The sequence below is a fragment of the Nannobrachium achirus genome, assembly GCF_963921795.1.
Source record: "Nannobrachium achirus genome assembly, chromosome: 22".
NCBI lineage: Eukaryota > Metazoa > Chordata > Actinopteri > Myctophiformes > Myctophidae > Nannobrachium > Nannobrachium achirus.
In genome coordinates this window covers 10,398,196-10,423,272 of record NC_137829.1, presented here as the reverse complement: position 1 = coordinate 10,423,272, position 25,077 = coordinate 10,398,196, and the positions used below count along the sequence as shown (strand labels likewise).

Here is a 25,077-nt window from a genome sequence, read left to right as displayed (position 1 = left end):
GGCACCACTGCCATACAGTAACTACAGTCGGCGTCGTCTGAAAAAAATAAAATAAAAAATAAGTGCTTAGTTTTTTGCAGTTCTTTGCAGTCTGTGTACAGTCAGAAGGAGGCTGTTTGGTGTGTAGACACCTTTACACACAGATCATCACGGCTGTATTTTTTCTTCTCCGCGTGAAAGACAAGTCTTTGAGCGGCCGCGAGCAGGAACGGCCACGTGCCATCGAAAATAAGGTAAATAACATAGGATTTGCTATGGCCGCCAATGTATAATGTACCACAGCTCCTCTTTGGCAACATGGAACCAGTCGTGCTAAAAGCATGAAACTGATCTGAAACCGGACTGCAGCAAATCTCACAGGAACAGATCTGAAACCAAACATGAATTTTATAATATGAATGAGGCTGTGAATGTGTTCATTGCCCTGTGCACTCTGCTGTGCTGGATGTCTTGGCCAGACTCTTTTATACAAACTTCATGGAACGTCCATATAGCTCACAGAAAACAACAAGTATTTGAAAAAAGAAAACGAAAAATAGCTTTGGTGAATGACGCAGTCATGCAACAAAGTATAAATTAAGCTCAAAGATATTTGAGTGTGTATTTTGTAGCTCAGTATAATTGTGACAGCCTGACCTTTGTTTTGCTCACATGCAGGGTTGGGGCAACAGAGCATGTGGCAGGTTTTCACTGGTGTTGAATTCCATCTCCCTAAACTGCCCTCAACGCATGTCTCAGCAAACGCGCGTTCTATTGTGAGACATGAGATTCCTCTGTGGCACTATTTCGCTTTCCCTTTCAGAGTATGCATTGGCTCTTCCCTGGATTATGCAGAATCCTCTGCAAACAATCTTGAGAAACCTGGACGCCATGATCTCGAGTCCCACTGATTTGCTCATTCTACTGTGACTCTTTTGCAAGGATGTAATTATAATTATATAAATCTATGATGAGCAACTGGCTGCCCACAGGCCACATCCGGACCCTGTTACTTATTGATATTTCTTTCCCATTCATTTTGGGAAACTTGTTAACCTCAAATGTATTTGGAAAGCTACATTTCTATTTATTCCATCTCACTAACATACTTTTCAGATGAAAACAGATGCCACCAAAGCCCCAAGAAGCTTGTTATTGTGGCTTGCCGTTATTGCTTTACATTTATTGAAGACCAGCTGAAATTAAAAATGTTTTTCACACTTTCAGAGCATATCCATCGTCATAATTAGAACACCTAAAAAATTATCGCTACAGCCTCAGTAGTCAACCAGTGAAACTACGGTGTTTTACCATGCCTCTCATATGGATTTCATTGACGGCTGCAGTACACCTTTCACCTTACTGAGTGGCGCCGCTGTCTCGATTGTGTGTGAGAATTTGTAGTCGCCTGTGAGTGTCTATTGTTGCATTTAGATCCCACAGCCCGAGGGGATGGGATGGTGTTGCGCTGACTGATTCAGTCAGTGAATGGTATGCCCCCCCACTGCCCGACATCACTTGGGTGAGACAAGCCCCCCTGTTTCACTAGGAAATACATCACAATGTGTTCACGAAAAGCCATTTCAGCAGATTTGTCCACACTGTTTTTGTTTTCGTTAGTGGAGTGTTATGCAAAGAAACTTTTTTCACGAATTAAACTGATGTCTGTATATACCAGTAAGACTCCCTAATCGGGAGATAAGCGACCGTCACGTCACGTCACGTCACATACACAAACTTTAGAAGGCAATCGTAGCCAATCAGGAGGGAATATGGGAAATGGGACAGATCCATGTTGATGACATGACTTTAGAGATACTGCGTACCGCTTTGCGTGATTTTAGGGCAAAATCTGTAGGAGTAGTGTCCAGAAATGTGTTTTGCAAAAATCGGCCTCATGGTGGCGCTAGAAGAGGGCGAAGGTTGTGATTTGCCATCCAAGGAGTGTGTGTGTGCAAAGTTTGGCATGGATAGGGCCAGCGGTGGCAGAGATAAGAGTAGGGGCAAAAAGTGTGGCGTGACGGACAGACAGACAGACAGACAGCCAGTGGAGCTTTTCATAGTAACTTGCGATCTGACGGTCGCAATAAAGCTGATATTCTTTTTAAATACATAATGTATTTTGATTTGTCGCTGTTAATCACTGCTAGAATGTATTATAGTGTGATTATAATACATTGAATGATTACTTACAATTCTCAATGGGTGGATGGGTGCTTTAAGTATAACACATTTCTGCCTACACATATAGGATTGCGGTTATTTACTTAAAGCACCTAATGGCCAATACTGACTTATAATCACATTATAAGTTATAACAAATACGTTTTAAAATGTAATTATAATATAACTATGATAATTATAATATACACACAAACCACCCAAATCCCGGCACTGCAGAGATAATAAAATCAACTCTTCTGCTATTAGAGTCAAACCCAGACTCTAATAACAGATTCATAAGAAACTGGAGAAGTAGCACAACTGTGCAAAGGGCACCATACATTTTCTACATTCATCATAATGTTGACTAGAGAAATGGTGCCCTTAGAAGAGTGCATGGCATGGAAACAGTCTGTGCTAATGAGGCTGAAGCTCAGAGGGACGTATGTAACACGGGTCATGGTCCTCTGAGAGGGGACTTGGAATATGGCTCATTCTGTGGTGTATAGATAAGTAAAGCTCCCATGTTCAGTGTGAGATAACTGTACTCTCCAAGAGAAAGAGAGAGAGAGAGAGAGAGAGAGAGAGAGAGAGAGAGAGAGAGAGAGAGAGAGAGAGAGAGAGAGAGAGAGAGAGAGTGAGTGAGTGAGCGAGTGTGTGTGTGTGTGTGTGTACATCAGCAGAGCCACAGTGGGAAATGTCCACTTAATTGAATCAATTAGACCATGAAGGGCCTGCCAATGTCTCCACTAATATGAAAAGTAACCGGGAACTGCAGTGACTTCCTCTTCCATTCAAAGATAAATGGATTGTTGACAACTTTGATACAGTAAGTGACAACAAAAAGTATGGGTGCAATTGTTAATCAAACTAATCAACTGAATTAGGGCTGCAACTATCGATTATCTTCTTAGTGATTATTCTATCAATTCCTTTTTTGATTAATCTAATGATCAAGAAGCACTTTTTTTAAATCAACAAATCCATTAGCCTCTTAGACGTCCTTTTATACTTTGTTGGCACAACAGTGTTGTGCCAAAATAAAAAAAAGCTGATCTACAACGCTTCACGATGTGCCATGTTGTGAGCTTGTTTCTTCTCATTGTAGGCAACAACAATTTTCAGAAATGGCAAACATAAGCTCTACAAGCTTGTAGATTCATTATTTTCACACAAAGTAATCAGACTAATCCATTTAATTTAGCCGTCCGGGCCTTAAGCCAACATTTGTAACAATTCATACGGTTTGTTACATACATAGGTTTGTCAAAAGGTATGACGTTATGATGGCAGATATATACTGTATATATTTTTACAGCCATCATAACGTCATACTTTTCATAACTGGTTATGATTACCGGTACTTAAGTAGCCACTGAACTCCAAATCTTGACCTTTTCCTGGCTGTCTTTAAGGTTCGGGTGAATAGTCCATGGCTCATAGGGTGAGTGCATGACAGAGATTACCAGTATACTTAATATGCCAGCTTTTTCTCTCACTGACACGCTTCCACTACCCCTCCCCAATCACTCTCTTCATCTCAATCTCAGCCAGAGTTGGATCAAGTTTGGTGCCGAGTAAAATGACACAAGCATAGCGAAACCAATAGTCAGCAAAAGGCAGCATTGAGATAGACCACTGATCGAGTCTGTGATGACAAAATGAAAGGACTTTGAGACTAAAACCATAGAAAGTAGAGAGAGAGTGTTTGCATGGAAGGCACACAAGAGACCCACAGACAGACTCACTGAATTTAACAGTTTTCAAACGGAATGATTTTCCTAAAGATTTCAACACATAAGAACACTGGGCGACTGGGCGTCAGGTGATTTTCTCAAATAAAACACAGGAGGCATGCATATGACACACAATATTTTGGGAATTGTCACCCACTGACCCCATATTCTCATTAGTAGCATAAATCCTCTTTCTTCTAGGACTCGGTTATGGGGTCACAGTACAGAGCTTCACCCTCATTACTGTATCTACTGCCTATTTAATGGCTGCCCTGCCCCAGATTTAAGATGATTAGACACACATAAGAACAATGACAATAAGATGGCCTTTGTCTCCCTCCCACCCTTCATAAAAATCTCTCCATTTCTCCCAACTGTCCATCTGCACTTGTTTATTTCCACAGGGAGGGACAAGCCACAGTCACAGAGCGAGACAGTCAACTTACAAAGCCCGCAAAACCCCCCTCCCCAGGGAAGTGCTCTCATGGGAAGAAGTTTAAGGCCACAATTGTTTTTCAGCTTCACAAATAAATCACATGCCCAAAAAACAAAAACAAAAACAAATTACAAATACAAAATGTCACCATCCTGATGAAAATGTGTGAATGCAGCCTTGGGTTTCAATTAGCAAACAACATACATAAGTGAGATTAAGCCTTGTACATGCATTACAATGTAATTTATTTAGCTCCTGCATGCACCTCAATGAATGCAAACATCCTACCTAACAGATGTAAGGAGCATGAGACACTGGCAGACAAAATCAAGATATTATTCATGTTATTATTCTTGTAATTCCATATGAAAGGTCTGATTTCGAAATGAGCCTCCTTTGTTAAACCTATGCTAGTGAACCAATACATTTTCCAACTTTTTCTCGCAACGCAGAAATTCTCTGTACTTCTGTTGCTCCTTTACGCTCAATCTATTAATAGGAAGCTGACAAAACCCTCGCTAAAAACCCCAGGACAACAATCCACTCATCCTAGACTCTTCGCCCTCCTGGCCCCCCAAACTGTGGAATAAACTCCCTGTTGCACTTAGAACTGGAGACTCACTCCCCAGCTTCCGCTGTGGTCTGAAGACTCACCTATTCAGACTCCACCTTAGCCCATAGCACCTAAACCCCATAGCAATTTAGATAGCATTTTTGAGCGGTGGTCACAACGCTCATATACGTGGCCGTGTGTGTGGGTCTGTCTGTCTGTCTGTCTCCGTGTCTGTCTGTCTGTCTGTCTGTAGCCTGCAGTAACCTTTTCTGACCACACATAGGGAGGGGCGCTGTTGCACACACACACACACACACACACACACACACACACACACACACACACACACACACACACACACACACACACACACACACACACACACACACACACACACACACACACAACCGCTCAGTTCACACAAGTGTGATTTTTTATCTGAAGTTTTACTGAATTGGGGCTTGGTCTACCTAGCCTATGTTATTCTTAGATTAGCCTACTATTTCTTTGATGTACTGATGTATTACCTTGCTTATTGTAAATCGCTCTGGATTAAGAGCGTCTGCTAAATGCTTAAACTGTAAACTGTAAGAAAAGGGCCCTATTGATGAAGATCTCTACAGCAGTGGTTCTCAAAGTTCCCAATGGTCCTTAAGCCTAAGGGCATTTAGGAGAGCCCTGGTAGCCAGAGATATTCATAGACATGGGCTTAATATTAATGACATCAGGGATCTCCATTTATGGGCATAAAAGGGATCTCCATATCTCCATATATGGGCATAAAACGGATTTGGTTCCCCTGGCATCACAGGGATCTCCATATATGGGCATAAAAGGGATTTGGGTCCCCTGACATCACAGTGATGTCAGAGCGTGAGAGTCAGCATGATGTCACAAACCCATAGACCGTAAAAAAGCGTACACGGACATGATGTGCTGTTTCTCATAGTAAACTGCAACCTTTGGTCGCAATTACCATGTATAGATTGACTTTTCGAAAATAGACAATCTAAAAGCTTGTACATTTGCCATTATCAAAAAATCTAGGAAATAATTTTAAAGAAGTAGTTCATCCCCAAAATGACTTTTTTTTCCTATTTATTACTCATGCCATGGAGACTTGAGTTCAATAATATTTTTTGGTTTTAGTCGCATTCCTAAGACAATAATGTCATTACAATAAATGTACCCCCATTGATTCCGGATGGGGACCCGAATGCATTTGAGTCCCCATCCGGAATCAATGGGGGGTAAATTCACTATAATAACATTTTTGTCTTAAGAATGAGAAAAATACAAAACAAATATTATTGAACTCAAGTCTCCATAGCATGAGTAATCAATAAAAAAAAGTCATTTTGGGGGTGAACTACTCCTTTAAAATGTGTGTTTAACAAAACAAATCGTGTATGGGGGACCCTGGCAAAAAATATATATAAAAATACAGATTACTGACATGAAAAGGTTAGAGAACTATTGTGCTATAGTCTACACTATGTCAGCATGCAGTAAACAGACTATTGAATTCAGGGACATGTAAACGTCCTGGATGTGTGCAGAATATCTATTTACTGGTAACTCTCCTGTCTGTAGTGTACTCATCTGCACTAGTCAGCAGCTAATAAATGGCCTATTGATTTACCTCTTTAAAGTCTTGGGACTTTCAAGTACATGTGCTGAGTGGTGATCCTTTTTTTATCTTTCTCATCCAATAAAAGGCTTAACCTGCCCTGAAGCTGAATGAAATTCAACCGGCTTCATCTGAATGAAGTTTATCAACAAAGTAATGTCAAAAGAATGCCCTTTTCCCAGACATGCCTTCCACATACTTATCATTGCCAAGCGAACCTTGGCCTATAAAACAAGTGTTACCATGGCGATCTTAGTAGAGGGCGTGGAGGTAAAATAGGTGTGTCGTGAAACTATAGCCTACCTGAGCAACAATACTGGCAATCTGAAATCTCTCCTACATAGTGTTACTGAATACTGATGGATCAGTAACACCGATATGAGATACAACTTCCCTCCCTCTAAAACATTTACCATACTTTCATAATTAAAATAAATGATGTTGGTGTTTACCTCTGAAGGGAGGAGAACCCTAAATCATGACATGATGATTGATTGATTGAATACTTTATAGGAAGTTTGCATAGGAAAAGGTACAGGACAGAACAGTTCACTGATACAAGGTCAACTAAAAGGATAAAGACCACAAGAAAGCTTTTGGGCTCGTTTTAAGTTGGGGTCCATTTTTTCCTCAATAATTCATACAAAACATAACAAGCAACATAATAAGCTATACCAATAGCAAACCTACCAATACAATTAGCCTACACAGCCAGTAGAAACCTTGACAAACTAGACAGTGAGAGTGTCCCACCTATGATATGATATAAGTCTGTTTAACTGTCCCTTTAGACAGGTCTACCTATATTGCTTGCCATTTGAGATGGGCAACACATGGCACACTTGTAGTAGACTGCAGATAAGTTATGGGGGAGATATAGTGAGACTAGACCTGCTGCCTAAACGCAGCTACACAGACAGACAAACCTGCAAGACCTAGAAAAGCTTACAAGAGGTGCCACTCAAACCGGGTAAATGCAAGAGAGGGGGCAGCCACATCAAAACAATGCCTAAATATCTCAAACAAAGTGAACCACGGGCCATTTAATCAAAGTGGTCGCCTCAACACGTTGGGCCACAATCAGACTGGACAAAGAAGACCCATCGCAAAAGAACCTTGAAGTGAGACGCGAGAGAATAAGCTACCATTTTGATCAAAACTTTGAGTTATTGTCTGTATTTTATGTTCAAAAAACAATACGGCTATATAGCAGCAACAACCTTGTGTAACACAGGGCTATGTAAATAGAAACTTGTAGTTAAATTGCGGGTTTATTTACGCTTGCTTACCTTAGTGTTCACTCCACTGTGGATACATGGGCTCAGCGCGCGGAACGAAACCCCTTTTGTAAATCAATTTGAAGTGAACCTGGACAACAGAAACAACAACAAATAAACACCAAAACCCCACGAATTCTTCGGGTTCTCATACATACACTTCCCTTTGTTTGAAAGAGCTAAACTAATACGTACTACTCGCTCTATCCTTGCTTGTTTTTCCGTCGCAGGGTGACTGGCTGCCTCCACCTCCTCCTCCTCGATCCATCCACTCGCCCGACGAGTGACGTCAGCAACGGAGAGTGTAGGACCCGCCGGGGTAAAGGGACGCTCAGCAGTGGTGGGGAAAAAAGCACTCACATTATTTGTTATTTACGTAAAAGTATCAATACTGCAATGTAGAAATGCTCTGTTGCAAGTAAAAAATACTAAAGGTAAATGTACTTGAGTAAAAGTACAACAGAATTGGCATCAAAATGTATAGGCTACTTAAAGGAGCTATAGTCAACTTTTTCTTGAAAAACGGATGCTAAAATAAAAATAATGTTTCGAAAATATTTTATAAAAAAATAAGCTTCATATATGTGTGATTTTGGCCCTTTGTTTACATTTACAGGGCCCGTACTTTGTTTACATCCTAGTCTGTAGACTAGGATGTACACCTACAATGAAAAAGTTGACTATAGCTCCTTTAAGTACCCAAAGTAAAGGTAGGCCTACTCGTTATGCAGAATGTCATTTGAATTTTTCAAATGTTTAACAAATGTTTTTAAAATAGCAGATCTACAAGCTCACAATGCTTCACATCGCATCACATAATAATCAAAACCTAGGCTATATAGCTAAATGTTTTCATGTTGTGGAGTAGAAGTAGCCTGTAGACACAGGGCCGTGCTTACCATACAGGCAAACTAGGCAGCCGCCTGGGGCCCCCTCACAGCCTGGGGGCCTCATGAGATTATTATTATTATTTTATTTTTTAACCAACATGGCCATCAGGGGGCCCCAGTTGAGCTCTCAACTGTGAGACAGAGAACAGTTGAAGTGAGGGTGAGGGTTAACATTAGCTCATTAGAATCTGAAAAGAGTGTGGCTCTCAAAGGTGTGACCAGAGAACAATGGTCCTGATTACCCAAGCGGTTCTTTTGTGTCTGTTCTGTGATGTCACGTACATTACTTTAACTTTAAGAAGGATCGATGCAGGGAATGGATACATTATTTCTAAAGTGTGTGTATATATTTATATTTAAAAAAAGTTTTGAGGGCCCCCATATTTATATATACATATAATATATGTGTATCAATTCCATTTCATTTTGGGGGCCCCAGATAGTTTGAAGTGGGGCCCGGGATGAGATCAATATAAAAGAAGGGTAAAAAGGGCCTTAACATGAAATGTGATGTTTAACTTGAAATACTTTCACAGGGTTTACTGGGGCTTCTTAAAGATGGCACGCATAGTTTGTATACTGTTTATTTATATTTAACATTTTGAGGGGCCCAAATATATCCATTTGGGGCCTCTCAATCTCTCAAACAGGCGACCGAGTATTTCCCGGTGAATCTGTGCGCAAAGGTGGGGGCCGATGGGCAAGGAGGGTTGCGAGCTTATGAGAAACAACTAAAATAAGACCTTAAAACCTGGCGAAAACAGTTGCGTGCATTAGCGGAAGATGACGATAAAGGAAATCCTTTAATGGAAAACATTAAATTAACTTCTGAAAAGCATACACGGCCTTAAAACATGGCAAAAACAGTTGCGTGCATTAGCGCAAGATTAGATGAGGATAAAGGAAATCATTAAATGGAAAACATTAAATTAACTTCTGAAAAGGCTTCACCCACCTCGAGTCTATAGCCTACTAAAACTAGTGAACCGCGATCTTGCCACACGTGAATAATTGTGGTTGTAAACAATAACACAGACAATATAAATCCTTGTTGTGGGAAGAAAGGATATCATCATGGCCCCAAATAACTTTTAAATATCTTGCAATTGGCGACGAGTCTCTTACTAAATCGGCAAGATTACATTACATAACATAATACATAAAAGCTAAGCTATATAACCTCTCCATCATCAGCAATAGTCAGTGATTCGTGTCCCCCACACTCCCAAGCCCCCACCGTTGCGCACAGATTCACCGGGAAATACTCGGTCGCCTCAAACAGAAACACCCAGGGGGCTCCATGAGTTATCGTCAAATATAAATAAACAGTAAAAAGGCCCTTAACATAGTCATGTAATGTATGTGTTTAACTTCGAATGGATATGTATAGCCTTAACCCACTGACTGTCCTGTGAGACAAACTTTGTCTTTGAAAACCACTGCAAAACATGCACTTAAAAGTTATTCTTATTCTTATTAAAATTACGTTTTTTTTTAAAACACTATAAGTAATAACACTGATTCAATTCATAGGTTTAATAGTGTATGAAACTTGAGCTGAAGTGTGTTATTTAACATGAAGCAACCATCCTTAGATGACATTTCTGCCACAGACATGCAGCTAATTACCACCTGAAAGAAGTTGGCCTGTCGCTGCAACAATGGGCTCTGATTATCTGAAAAGAGCTTTAATGTCACAAGTTACTTTAGTCTCCTTAAAAATATAAACAAGATTTATACTGTATATATTTATATTTAACGTTTTGAGGGCCCCCAAATTCATTTGGTGCCCCACCAGCTCTCAAACTCAAGCTCTCAATACCCTCATATATAAATAGTAAAAGGGCCCTTAACAAAAGGCTGTTAACATGGTCATGTAATGTAATGTTTAACTCAGTATTCTTATTCTTATTACTTTACCTGTCCTGTGTAAGTTGCTTCTGGTGAGAGAAGTTGAAGCTCATTCTTTATGTTCTATATGTCAAACATTGTGGCCATCCATAGCTGAGTGGTTAGTGAGCCTGCCAAGGGAACCAGATCCCTGGTTGTCACAGGTACGATTCCAGGCCAGGTTAGCAATGTGTTGCAGTGTCCCTGAGTAAAACACCCAACCCCTGTTTTCTCCCTCCTCCTGTTATTATTTTCTCTGGAATTCTTTTGAAAAAGTGCTAGAGTTTATAGGCTATTAAACTTGTGTTATTAAAAAAAATATATATATATATATTTTCAAATAATTAAAAGCTAAAATATAGGAAACAAAACATAAGGGAGTATTTATTCGCGACCCCTAGAAATTGGTCCGCGACCCGCATATGGCTCCTGACCCAGGGGCCTCAAACTGGGGTTTGCCTGGGGCCTCCAAATCGCTAAGCACGGCCCTGTGTAGACAATATTTGGATCCGAGATGTAGTCTAGTAGAAGTAAAAGTATTGGAAATACTCAAGTAAAGTACAAATACCTCAGTATTGTAGGCTACTAGTACTACTTTCCACCACTGCTCCAAGGCTCATATACCCCCAGACCCCCACTTGGGGTGTGTGGGCAATGCATGCAAGATCATATATCAAAGTGGGTGACAAGGTCATAACACGAAAAAACGAAATCTCCTACTTAGGATGTATCCTTGAAGCTAATCTTTCCAGCGAAAAGATGACTTCAAAAGTAATACAAAAAATCAACCAACGAACTCGTTTCCTACAGAGGATCGCCCCAATGGTCAACTTCAACACACTGAAGACCATAGCTGGTGCAATAATCCAGCCCCTCTTTGACTATGGAGTCCACGTATGGTATCGTGACGCCCCACAAGCCCTAAAAACTAAACTCCAAACAGCCCAAAATAAACTAATTAGGGTCCTGCTTAACCTTCCCAATCAGACTCACCTCACCGCTACTCACCAGTTAAGAGTGGGGTGGCTCAGAGTAGATGACAGAGTACAGCAACTTGCAATGGGCCTGGTGTACAAGATACACTACACCACTATGATACCCAAGTACCTGTCAAAATACTTTAAAAACGTTAAGGATGTCCATAATTACAACACCAGAGGCAGTGCCACAGATCACGTTCAACCCAGAGTCAACTCAAAGAAAGGGTCGAACTCGTTCTTCTGCTACACCACAAAAATGTGGAATGCCTTACCGAAGGCCATAAAGGAGTGTGGATCACTAGCATCCTTTAAAATTGCCCTAAAAAAACACTTACAGGCAGCAGCCGTTCACAACTGGTAAAAACCTAGCCCAACCCTACCCTCCCTGCCCCTTCCTTGTATATACTGTACATACTGATTGTTTAGACTTACTGTTACCTGCCCCTTCCTTGTATATATTGTATATACTGTACTCACTGATTGTATAGACCTACTGTTTTCTTTTTTTCTTTACATATCTACTGCATAGTACTGTGTTCTATTTGTCTGTCATTCAATGTTATATGAGATACTTTAATGGTTTCCTGTTGAAATAAGCTTAGTCTTTTCATGGATCTCCTTTTAGTAGACCTTGTACCAGTGAACTGTACCGTCATGAATCTGTACATTTTCCTATGCAAACTTCTAATAAAGCCTTCAATCAATCAATCAATACAGATATTCACTTAATGACACTTAAGATAAGAAGTCATTGGCACCAGATGTCTTACTTTGCTTCAGTCATCAAATCTGCACCTATAGGCTAGGCCTACATTGGCATTTTAAGGCTGAAATTGTACCCAAGTAAAGCAAGCATGATAAAAGTTTCAAACATGCAAAAAAAAAGAAAAAAAATCAACAGAACACAGGAAAATATATATCTGTTAAGTCGTTTTGGGGGGAGGACCCCCAGACCCCCGTTGTGGAGTTCCGCGCACCCCCAAAAAATAAATCTCCTGAATTCTGACAGTCCAATGTTGGCAGCCCTGATATTTAGTGTTTGTAATTGCATCACCAGTGTTCTTAGTTCCTATACATCCAGTGAAACCTACAGGAATTTGTAAAATGCATTTTTTTATTATATCAGTCAGACAGAGACTGGCCAAAGGGGCCATGGAGCTTAATTACACAGCTAAATCTTACAGGACCAAATGTTTCCATCCAGTTTCATCTAATTGTATCTCTCTGTCTCTGAGTGAGAGGAGGACTGGGGACTGGGGACAGTTCCAAAACCTGCATAGCAAGTGACATGATCGGTAAGCACTAAGCAGGTTTGGTCATTTTTAACAAGATTTCAGTTGTTTTTATTTTTTATATACAATGGATTCTATTTCAGCATGCTAACTTTCCCGGAAGATAAAGGCTGTAGTTTCTATCAGCTTGACCCATCAACATTGTAATTGGCAGGAAGGTTTGTGTGAAGCCCACCAATGACACACAGAGTGAGTAGATGGAAATTGTGCCTTTAAAATAAAATAAAGATACACAGTACACACGTACATATTGGTCTTTTCATTAGTCTTGATAACATGCCTAGGCTAGTTAACTCTTCCAAGTCAGTGATGAAGATGCCACATTGTGCTTTTTAGCCTGCTAGAACAGTTGAAGTACAAATATGTTGATTTTCCTGTTCCTTGTCCCAAGGCGCCCCCATATGTCTTACTTTATTCCTACACCGAAAAGAAAGTAATGAATGGCATTATTTCTTATTTCTATACCTGCTGATATATTTTGGTTTTGGGCAAAGAAGAAGATACACTATAGCAAGAATAACAATAATAATACGTTAAATATGTAGGCCTATTTGAAGTAAAAAGATGAACATTCAGTTCTCCATTCATACTAAAAATAGGCTACAGAAACATAAATACAGTGGTTCTCAAAGTGGGTTCCTGGGGGTCCCGCTTTGCGGTTCCAGGGGTTCCGAGTCAAATTAGATGGTGTCAACATCAGTTTAACTTTAACCCTGATTGTGAGCTTGTAGATCTGCTATTACATCTTTATTTCATTTTAAACATTTTAGCTACACAAATCTTGTATGGGGTCCCTGACACAAAATCTTTTCAGATGGGGTCTCCCGCCAAATACATATCAATACATCAATACATATCACTATCAATTGGGGATCCTTGTGAACCCCTGGCCTAATAATCCAAATCTCACCGAAAACCATGTGGTCTAAAGTAAGTGCGTGTACTCAAGTACTGTACTTACGGTAAGTACAATGTTGAGGTATTTCTACTTTACTGGAATAGGCTGTATCCAATTTTCAGTACTTTTACTTCTACTCCTCTAAATCTCTGAGGCAAATATTGTAGGCCTACTTTTACTACACTCACTACAATTGAAAACTTAAGTTAGGCCTACTAGTTACTTTGTAGATTTTGATTATTATTACAAAACATACATTAACCACTTCAGCCCTATACATTTCGGGCAATTTGAAAATAGCAGATGTACAAGCTCATGTGTTGCGATGAGATGCATTGTGAGCTTTGTAGATCTGCTATTTTCAAAAGATTCCTAGACATTTATTTAGCCTACATTTGAAAAACGATATGGTACATTCTCCATAAGTAGTACTTTCTACTTACATTTTGATACCAATTCTTTTGTCCTTTTACTCAAATACATTTTGAATACCGAACTTGTTCTTAAAGTGTTAGTTCACCTATTCTTGACATAAAGCTGTGTGAAATACTTGCCATTAAAATAGTGTTTACAAATGTATTAATTCATTACCAGAGTCCCGTGGTCAGAGTTCTGGTCAGTTTTAGATGAATATAAAGTAGTTCCGGTGATTTGGCAGGGGCTCATGGCCCAATCATTAAAAATAGATGAATCCACAAAACTAGCGTTGTTTGTATTGTTGACCTATTTCTACCAAATAGACCAACTTTCGTTCAACTTTGACCCCTCTGTCACATGGTACTATTTTTTGTGTCCAGTATCACAACGCCGCTGCAACGTATTTCCCCAAAATAAGGTGCTTTGCAGTCAACTGATCAGAACGAAACCTCGCTCTATATGGTAGAAATAGGCCAACAATACAAATGACGCTAGTTTTGTGGATTAATCTATTTTCAATGATTGGGCCATGCCAAATGGCCCCCACCCCATTGGAACTACTTAATATTCATTAGAAACTGACCAGAACTCTGACCACGGGACTATGGTAATCAATTAATACATTTTTAACCACTGTTTTAATGGCAAGTATTTCACACAGCTTTATGTCAAAAATAGGTGAACTAACACTTTAACACACTATTTCTACAAATTAGGGTATTGATATGTTTGCTTAAGTAAACAAGAATCGACACACAGTCAATTTAAAATCTGGTGTATTGGTGTGTTGAAGTTAGTGTTGGTGTTCTTTCTCATGTATATTTCATAATATTCTAACTTACTGTAGGCTATATGTCTAGGGATGGCCAAATGGAGATTTTTTCTTAACCGATAACCGTCAGGCCTTATCAGTTAATTAACCGTTAACCGTTAAGGAAATGTGTTTAAAAATGCGCTATTTTAGCGATTTAAAAAAGGAAAATAGGCCTACACACGTTTTTCCCCATAATAAAGTGCTATATTTACACATTAAAAAGCATAACACTGGGAGAAACAAGAATACAAATGTTTTCTAAAAGAAATGTGTTTTTGCAAAGAAACGGATTGAAATGATAAGTCTGTAATGTGACGCGCTGGTCGCCAGGCACGTGCGCACATACAGCAAAAGGGGCTTGAGCCCTTAACTTTTATCCGTATGAAAAGGCCCTTTTAGAAATGTCAGCCCATGCCTCTCTAAAATTCTGTGCACTCCCTGGACCCTGGCTATTGCCTAACAAAACCAGCATGAGACGCATGTAGCCGCATGTAGCAATAACTTCCAATCGTATGACTTTTGGAATCGTTGAATCGGCTAAACGTGATGTCCATTTCATTCATTTACTTCTCTCACGCCCGTGTTTTGTGTGTGCTGATGCAGCGATCATTGAATTTGCGACTCTGAGCTTTGTTATTTTCGCATAGCCTACTATGTAACCAAGACGACTTTAGCGTTCCTCACGTCATCAATGTAACATTAGAAAGTTGTGTTTTAAGCTCTTCTTAAACAGGATTCAATGTGACGACGCGGGTCTGTTTTGTAAAATCCAATCGACGAGGGAGCATGTTTCCTGATGAACAAGTCAGCGTGTACAGCCAAATCAAGCACGCAGCGGCAGACTCGCAGTTGTATAAATGCATGGATGTTACACAGATATTGGTGTCCAGAAATGTGTGACCACAGGGCCTGACCATAGAGTTCTAGGGCCTGACCTGTGAAGTGTGAAGGAATGGTGCTCCCTGCTGGACAAAATATTTCATTACACCAGTCTAGGATTCCATAGCCTGGATGAGCGGGAAAGTCCCCTGCTATTGGCCCTAATGCAGTACCCCCCATCCCATCGTTTGGAGGGCCGCTTCCAATCATGAAACTAGCTCGGTTACCATGTGACATTGGACAGCCAATCGGCAAATAGGTCGCCTAGGTCGCCTAGGTCTCCTGAATGTCTCGCCAGAAAATGATCTCTTTAATGATCTGGTTTACACCAGATAAAAATGTGAGAACCTCTTCCATGACAGAGAAGCACATCTCTAAAGAAGGACAGTACAGTACATAGACTGTCACAAGGGGGCAGAGTACTCCTGACTTAGAGCGCAAAGTGCTATATACAACTATACTTCTCATAAAAAGGTGAGCTTGTACATCATTTTAATGACGAGTATAAATTAGGAATTACCTGTATCATCATCCCATGTGAAAGAGAGGTATTGATCTACCTTCTATAAGGGACATCTATAGTAAAAGGTGCCGTGACAGGGCCCTGAAAATAATCAGGGACCTCAGCCACCCTGGCAACGGTCTCATTACCTTGCTACCTTCAGACAGACGCTACTGTGGGGAGCGCTGTCCTGACAGGAAATCAAAGCACTAGTAGGCTGGTAAACAGCTTCTTTTCAGAAGCAGTTAGATTCTTAAAGCACTAATGCACTTTATCTTATTTCTTATTGCATAATTTTTATTCCTTTTTACAATTGAGCACTGAGCCGATAAGCTGTTTGTTTTACTTTTGAGTGTGGCTTGTGAACAAGAATTCCACTGAATTTTAATGTAAATTTTAATGCGAATGGCGAAATAAACTTGAACCTTGAGATACCACAGGGCCATGTTGTCACCACCAGGGCCAACGTGACCCCAAAATGTTGCACTGTTGCCATGCACAAACATGGTGAGATAGCACTCTGCTCTGCTCTGCTCTGACCAGACACCCCAACCCACCCCACCCCACCCCACAAAATGACTACAGGAGCATCCATGCAAACCTGCTCGTTGGGAGCATGTAAGGGTTTCATTTGGAGTCTTGCTCAAGGTCAAGGACACTAGAGATGATGTCAGGACAGGGAACTGGGCCTGCTGAACCGATTTCCAGCCAACTGCTTTGTAGGCTACGTAGACACGTAAGTAGGCTGATGCTTATTTGTTCAATTTCACGGCAGCCTGTTTGAAACAGGGGGGGGGGGGGGAGGTAATTGAATGCAGCTGAATCTGCAAGTGAAATGTCCTATATGCTATCAATAGATTTGAATCGCTATAGGCCCAATCTGTCTTATCGCTGTTTAGGCATCCCTGCCATATTACTATTGCGCAACATAAATAGGCTACAAGTGAGTGGTATGATTATAACCAGCTGACACAAAACATTTTGTGCCAATAGACTGTTTACACTGCATGGAGTGTGTAGATGGGTAACACCTCCTCCTTTAAGTTCCCAGGAGGGCATATGGCTTATTAACTGTAGCCGAGGATGTCAACACTCTGACCACCACTCCTATAAGCAGGATGTCTTCCATTTTAGACCCACACTCCTCCTTCCATTCTCACCACCATCCAACACAGAAGCACCCCACTGCGTTACTGCTGAGTGCCCTGCCACAGAGCAGAGCTATACTTACAACCCTGACCAAACTGGACGGTTATTTTGGCACAAAGGTGCCCGCCCTGGAGCCCACCAGACCATAACTGATGATGTATAGTATATCCCAACGGGGAATACTGTTGAGGGCATTAGCGCACTTTTGACTTTGAGGGTTCTCTCACTATGTTTGCAATGTGCACTATCCCATGGAAGTGTGTGAATCATTTATGTGTGATTATGATGTATTGGTAAGTTATTAGATAAGGCAGGTTTAGCCTATTTGTTGCACATCTAGCCTCACACAAAGGCAAATCAAAGTGTTTAACAAAGCATTAAAGAGCATTTAAAGGCATAATTCTAAAAAAAAGAGGCATAGCAAAGATAAAGGCAAAGAATTATGATTTTATACAGTCTCTCATTATCAGGAATATCATCATGACACACACTAGAGGGACTCAGTTCCCCTGTCAGGCACTTGCACATTCTACCTTCAACATGATACACTCCATCAGAAACAATGCACAAACTTTTATTCACCATATTGCATCAGAATAAACAATTGTTCATTAACTGAAATGCAACCATGGAGTTAGCAGTGCACTCTGTCAGTCGGTTGGTTGGTTTGTTGGCCGGCCTGTCTGTCTAAAACATTCGAAGCGCAAACTGAGAACTGGTCACAGCTTATCACAGATTATGTGTTTGTTTTTAGAAAAAGGCGATGGAGAACAAACATTTTTAGCCTGGATTTAAAGGTAGTCAGGGTTGGCACAAGTCTCACTGTCTCAGTGTCCCTGGAGGTTTACGTAAAATAACTAACTAATAACTCATAGTCTGTGTGATAGTAGTAACTAAGCTATCACCCATACCATCTCTAAATCATTTCATTTATTTTTAAGTCATGGTAAACAAACAGTCCAATACCATTCTGATCTCACATGATAGGCACACTGCTAACACAATAAAGCTGTTAAGGTGGAGAGAAACATATTTCTGTTTGACCACAACTAGAAAAGTGTGATCAGTACAGCACACATTTTCGCCTAGAGGCATGTCTTAAAATAAGAGCAATATATGCAGTTAGATCTCTGCCTACTGCCATGAAAGAGTAGCACATGCGGCATGTCATTTTCTATAGCTCTATATCAATCTGTCATTCTCGCTATCACAGAGACGTCAGAGAGACATCACATGCCTGACGTGATGACAATGTTTTGGGGTTGTGCGTGCAAGTATGAAAAGGATTGTTATTACATAATCATGGTGGAACCAGAGAAGACAGGCTATATGGAGACAAATCGTTGGACACTGAACACATCGTAAAGTATGTGGCATGTTGTCATCACCAGGACAAACAAAACAATATTACAATGTTATAGCCTAGCCTTAGCACTTTGCAATATTTGTGTGTGCGACCATCACAGCTCCAAGAGCCCAGGGACGTGCAGAGAATGTTAGAGAGGAAGGGGCTAAAATCTCTAAAAAGGCCTTTTGGTGGAAATATAGAAAATAGCCGACCTCCAAGCCGGCTATTTTTGGTGTGTACTGAACTAAGCATAATCAAGTCAATACTGGAGATGTGGCACAACGGCATGGATTTCTACACAGAGAGGGCAATTCTTTCAACATAAGATACTGAATTCAAGTTCAGGAGAGTTTGGACAAGACATTTCCCTTGAATGCTGCCTTCATTTGAATTTCTTTACCTTAGTAAAAACTGCATTCATGGTCTGGAGAGGACACTTTTTACAGATGGATAAAAGGCAGGGGCTCAAGCCCCCTTTGATGTCTGTGTGCACATGCCTGCAAGAGCCCACAAGTAATTCACATTCAACAGATTAAAATAATAATAATCAAAGTCGTGTACACTGTAGGGAGCTACAATGGAAAAAACTATGGCTCGTGGACCAACCGGTGACTTTGTACACGACTTCGTACATTTCCCATAGATTCTATGGGACTTGACCACTTGCTCCTGCCCTTCGTGTACACGGTCTGTGCCGTCTATAGTTTCTTAATGGGGGGCAGCAGAGAGCCATATGTACACAGGCCCTAGGTGGTGTCCACGACCAGTAGTTTTACATGAACCCTCAGAGGGACACTGTGGGCTTATCAAGTGGTCCGTGGTGGTTCTCAAAGTGAGGTCGGGGGACCCTCAGAGGGACACTGTGGGCTTATCCATACCTTGGCTACAGGGGGGAAATAATTAAATGTACTTTTCATCGTGCCTGTTGCTAAGGTATGGCAACATGATTGGTGTCTTGCAAGACACCAGTCATGTTGCCATACCTTAGCCTTTCCTGAACTGACGCCGCTGTGAACATGTGTACACAGCCAGCATATTACTCAATGCCAAACTTTGCACACACACTCCTTGCCTGCCAATCCACAACCTCCACCCCTCCAGGGACCCCCAGGGCTTATCTCCCGATTAGGACACTTTCCAGCATAGTGACATGCAGAACAAACTGTCCATATAGTATGGTTTACATAAAAGTCAGTTGTCTTTCACACACACACACACACACACACACACACACACACACACACACACACACACACACACACACACACACACACACACACACACATATATATATATATATATATATATATATATATATATATATATTTCATTTATTTATTTCATAAATATTTTTCATCACAATTGGGTTTGTGGGGAGCCATCCCTGCTTCAAGCTGTCACAGCATGGCACCAACACTTCAAACTAGTTAAAAAACCCAATACAGCAGATCTAGGTTGCTGTATGAGGTTGCTGTAGGAGTAGGTTGGCCTGCATAAGCCTTGCTGTCAACACACTATACTACACCACTCAGGCCACCAAGCCAGGTGTGGTCAATTAGTGCCTTCTTTTGATCAGTGGCTTCTGCTTGATGAGTGACACCAGTCTGTCTTTGTTCCCTGGTCAGTCAAGTTCACTGGGAGAGAATGTTTCAGATCAGTGCAAGTGTATTTGTTTTCCATTTGGACTTATTGTGTTTTGTTGGTACAGTATGCGTGCGACTAACTAATATTTCTGATAATTCCAATTTGTTTGTTGTTTAATTAGCCGGATTGTGAATGCCCTGCATTTTTCTTTCATCTTTAGAACCACACGTGTGTAACAAAACAGAGTGGTGATCATTTGGTGTGGGTGAAGAGAAGAAAAACATTTCATTAAAAGAGTAGTTCACCCCCAAAGTGACTTTTTTTTCTATTGAACTCAAGTCTCCATGGCGTGAGTAATACATTGAAAAAATAAGTCATTTTGGGGGTGAACTACTCCTTGAATGTCAGTTTTGTGGTGTTTTGACTGGACACCCTGAGGATATTGCCAGATAGACAGACAGACAGACAGACAGACAGACAGACAGACAGACAGAGAATTGTAGGCCTTGCATTTATTTGACTTGGTTCCAACAGATGGCGAAAATAGCTAATCTTCAAGCTCACAATGCCTCACTGTTTGGACAAAGAGTTGAGGCGTTACATTTTGTAAAACACGGCCTTGTGAAAATAGCAGATCTACATGCTCACAACACCTCACAACGCAGGGCGGCGTGAGCATGTAGATCTGATATTTTCACAATTTCTGCCCCTAATATTTAATTTATCATTTTAAACGTATTAAAAAGTCCTTAAATTGTCTCTTTAGAAATGTGCAGATAGCCTCTGTATACTGTTGAGTGGAAAAACAATGTTTCACATTAAGCTAAACATTTGGGACCACCCAAGATCATTTGGAGACCCCTCTAGGGGTCCCATAGTTGAACCACTGACTTATAAGGGGAGTATGGAGACCCCTCTAGGGGTTCCATAGTTGAACCACTGACTTATAAGGGGAGTATATGAGGCTGGATCCGTCTGGAACACTGCACTAGGCTCTCGCCAGCTCTGTAGCTCTCCACACTTGAACAGTTGTGTCCTTAAATTCAATTATAATAATTAACCCCTGTATATACGGGCAATAGTTTTACATGACTTTGTGTACACAGCCAATAGTTTTACATGAACATGTTCAGGCTTTAGTACTGTACTGTCTCGTGTAGCCCAACAGAGCCCATCACAGCACAACACGGCCCACCAGAGCCCAATACAGCCTACCAGAGCCCAATAGACTCCAGCAAACCTAAGTCCAGCCCAGTCCTGCCCAATAGGAGTATAGACCAGGGAAGGGGGGTAGTTAGATGACTGCACCAGACTCCACCAGGCTGCTCCATGCTCCAGCCAGCTCTGTAGATCCTGTGTACACGGCACTCCTAACTCGAAAGGTCAAGGAAAAGGGTCGTTTTAGGCGTCAAAACAGGCCCTTTGTCCTTAAAATGAATAAAAAAATCAAAAAAATATGTTTTGTTTCAGGCAGGACACACGTTTCATATTTGAAGCATGCCCGATCTGATGGAATGGGTTTCGTGTCTCTCCGACACTTTGAACCCTTTACGATTGCGAAAAAGACACCGAAACCCGGATTTTTGTCCTTAAAATCAATAAAAAAATCTAAAAAAATCTGTTTGTTTTACGCAGGAAACACTTTTCATATTTGAAGGATGCCTGATCCGATGGAATGGGTTTCGTGTCTCTCCGACACTTTGAACCCTTTATGATTGCGAAAAAGACACGAAATTTGCACGCCACCAACACGATTACACATTCTTTCGGATAAAAGACACTTATTCTGACTTACTTTTTGACGCTGAATCCAACAAACCCGGTCTCGTGTCTCTACGACACTCCTAACTCGAAAGGTCAAGGAAAAAGCCACTGTGTACACAGGCAATAGTTTTACATGACTTTGTGTACACGGCCAATAGTTTTACATGAACATGTCTAGGCTTTAGTACTGTACTGCCTCGTATAGCCCAACAGAGCCCAGCACAGAACAGCACAGCCCACCAGAGCCCAATACAGCCCCCCAGAGCCCAACAGAGTCCAGCAAACCTAAGTCCAGCCCAGTCCTGCCGAGTAGGAGTATAGACCGGGGAAAGGGGGTAGTTAGATGACTCCACCAGGCCATTACTGTCCAGATCTGGCTTGAATAGGCCAGACCAGGGTAGACAGGACTGCACCAGACTCCACCAGGCTGCTCCAGCCAGCTCTGTAGATCCTTGCACATGCGATTAACCACTGTGTACACGGGCATTAGTTTTAAGTTTTACATGAACCCTCAGAGGGACACTGTGGGCTTATCAAGTGGTCCATGGCCGGTTCTCAAAGTGAGGTCGGGGGGCCCACAGTGTCCCTCTGAGGGGACACGGCACAGACCGTGTACACGAAGGGCAGGAGCAAGTGTTCAAGTCCCATAGAATCTATGGGAAATGTACACAGGCGTGTACAAAGTCACCAGTAGTTTTACATGAACCCTCAGAGGGACACTGTGGGCTTATCAAGTGGTCCATGGTCGGTTCTCAAAGTGAGGTCGGGGACCCTCAGAGGGACACTGTGGGCTTATCAAGTGGTCCATGGTCGGTCCTCAAAGTGAGGTCGGGGGACCCTCAGAGGGACACTGTGGGCTTATCAAGTGGTCCATGGTCGGTTCTCAAAGTGAGGTCGGGGGCCCACAGTGTCCCTCTGAGGGGACACGGCACAGACCGTGTACACGAAGGGCAGGAGCAAGTGTTCAAGTCCCATAGAATCTATGGGAAATGTACACAGGCGTGTACAAAGTCACCAGTAGTTTTACATGAACCCTCAGAGGGACACTGTGGGCTTATCAAGTGGTCCATGGTCGGTTCTCAAAGTGAGGTCGGGGGACCCTCAGAGGGACACTGTGGGCTTATCAAGTGGTCCATGGCCGGTTCTCAAAGTGAGGTCGGGGGGCCCACAATGTCCCTCTGAGGGGACACGGCACAGATTGTGTACACGAAGGGCAGGAGCAAGTGTTCAAGTCCCATAGAATCTATGGGAAATGTACACAGGCGTTTACAAAGTCTCTGAGTGTCCCACCAGGCTGGAGCAGCCTGGTGTTGTCTGGTGCAGTCCTGTCTACCCTAGTCTGGCCTATTCAAGCCAGATCTGGACAGTAATGGCCTGGTGGAGTCATCTAACTACCCCCTTTCCCCGGTCTATACTCCTACTCGGCTGGGCTGGACTTAGGTTTGCTGGACTCTGTTGGGCTCTGGGGGGCTGTATTGGGCTCTGGTGGGCTGTGCTGTTCTGTGCTGGGCTCTGTTGGGCTATACGAGGCAGTACAGTACTAAAGCCTAGACATGTTCATGTAAAACTATTGGCTGTGTACACAAAGTCATGTAAAACTATTGCCCGTATATACAGGGGTTAATTATTATAATTGAATTTAAGGACACAACTGTTCAAGTGTGGAGAGCTACAGAGCTGGCGAGAGCCTAGTGCAGTGTTCCAGACGGATCCAGCCTCATATACTCCCCTTATAAGTCAGTGGTTCAACTATGGGACCCCTAGAGGGGTCTCCATACTCCCCTTATAAGTCAGTGGTTCAACTATGGGACCCCTAGAGGGGTCTCCAAATGATCTTGGGTGGTCCCAAATGTTTAGCTTAATGTGAAACATTGTTTTTCCACTCAACAGTATACAGAGGCTATCTGCACATTTCTAAAGAGACAATTTAAGGACTTTTTAATACGTTTAAAATGATAAATTAAATATTAGGGGCAGAAATTGTGAAAATATCAGATCTACATGCTCACGCCGCCCTGCGTTGTGAGGTGTTGTGAGCATGTAGATCTGCTATTTTCACAAGGCCGTGTTTTACAAAATGTAACGCCTCAACTCTTTGTCCAAACAGTGAGGCATTGTGAGCTTGAAGATTAGCTATTTTCGCCATCTGTTGGAACCAAGTCAAATAAATGCAAGGCCTACAATTCTCTGTCTGTCTGTCTGTCTGTCTGTCTGTCTGTCTGTCTGTCTGTCTGTCTGTCTATCTATCTGGCAATATGTTCAGGGTGTCCAGTCAAAACACCACAAAACTGACATTCAAGGAGTAGTTCACCCCCAAAATGACTTATTTTTTCAATGTATTACTCACGCCATGGAGACTTGAGTTCAATAGAAAAAAAGTCACTTTGGGGGTGAACTACTCCTTTAATGAAATGTTTTTCTTCTCTTCACCCACACCAAATGATCACCACTCTGTTTTGTTACACACGTGTGGTTCTAAAGATGAAAGAAAAATGCAGGGCATTCACAATCCGGCTAATTAAACAACAAACAAATTGGAATTATCAGAAATATTAGTTAGTCGCACGCATACTGTACCAACAAAACACAGTAAGTCCAAATGGAAAACAAATACACTTGCACTGATCTGAAACATTCTCTCCCAGTGAACTTGACTGACCAGGGAACAAAGACAGACTGGTGCCACTCATCAAGCAGAAGCCACTGATCAAAAGAAGGCACTAATTGACCACACCTGGCTTGGTGGCCTGAGTGGTGTAGTATAGTGTGTTGACAGCAAGGCTTATGCAGGCCAACCTACTCTGTCCCTGGCATGTGCGAGGTGCTTGTAGATCTGTGAGGTGCTTGTAGATCTGCTGTATTGGGTTTTTTAACTAGTTTGAAGTGTTGGTGCCGT

The 25,077-nt window shown here is 41.6% G+C and overlaps 1 protein-coding gene across 1 annotated transcript in view; it reads right to left on the bottom strand.

Annotated features, from left to right (window-relative positions):
- nck2a (NCK adaptor protein 2a) overlaps positions 1-7,924 on the bottom strand; it is a 40,149-nt gene extending 32,225 nt beyond the window's left edge. Inside the window, exon 1 of the mRNA XM_080753364.1 lies at positions 7,787-7,924. The gene's annotated coding sequence lies outside the window, so the exon portion shown is untranslated. The remainder of the gene's footprint in view (positions 1-7,786) is intronic.
- Positions 7,925-25,077: the final 17,153 nt, after the last annotated feature.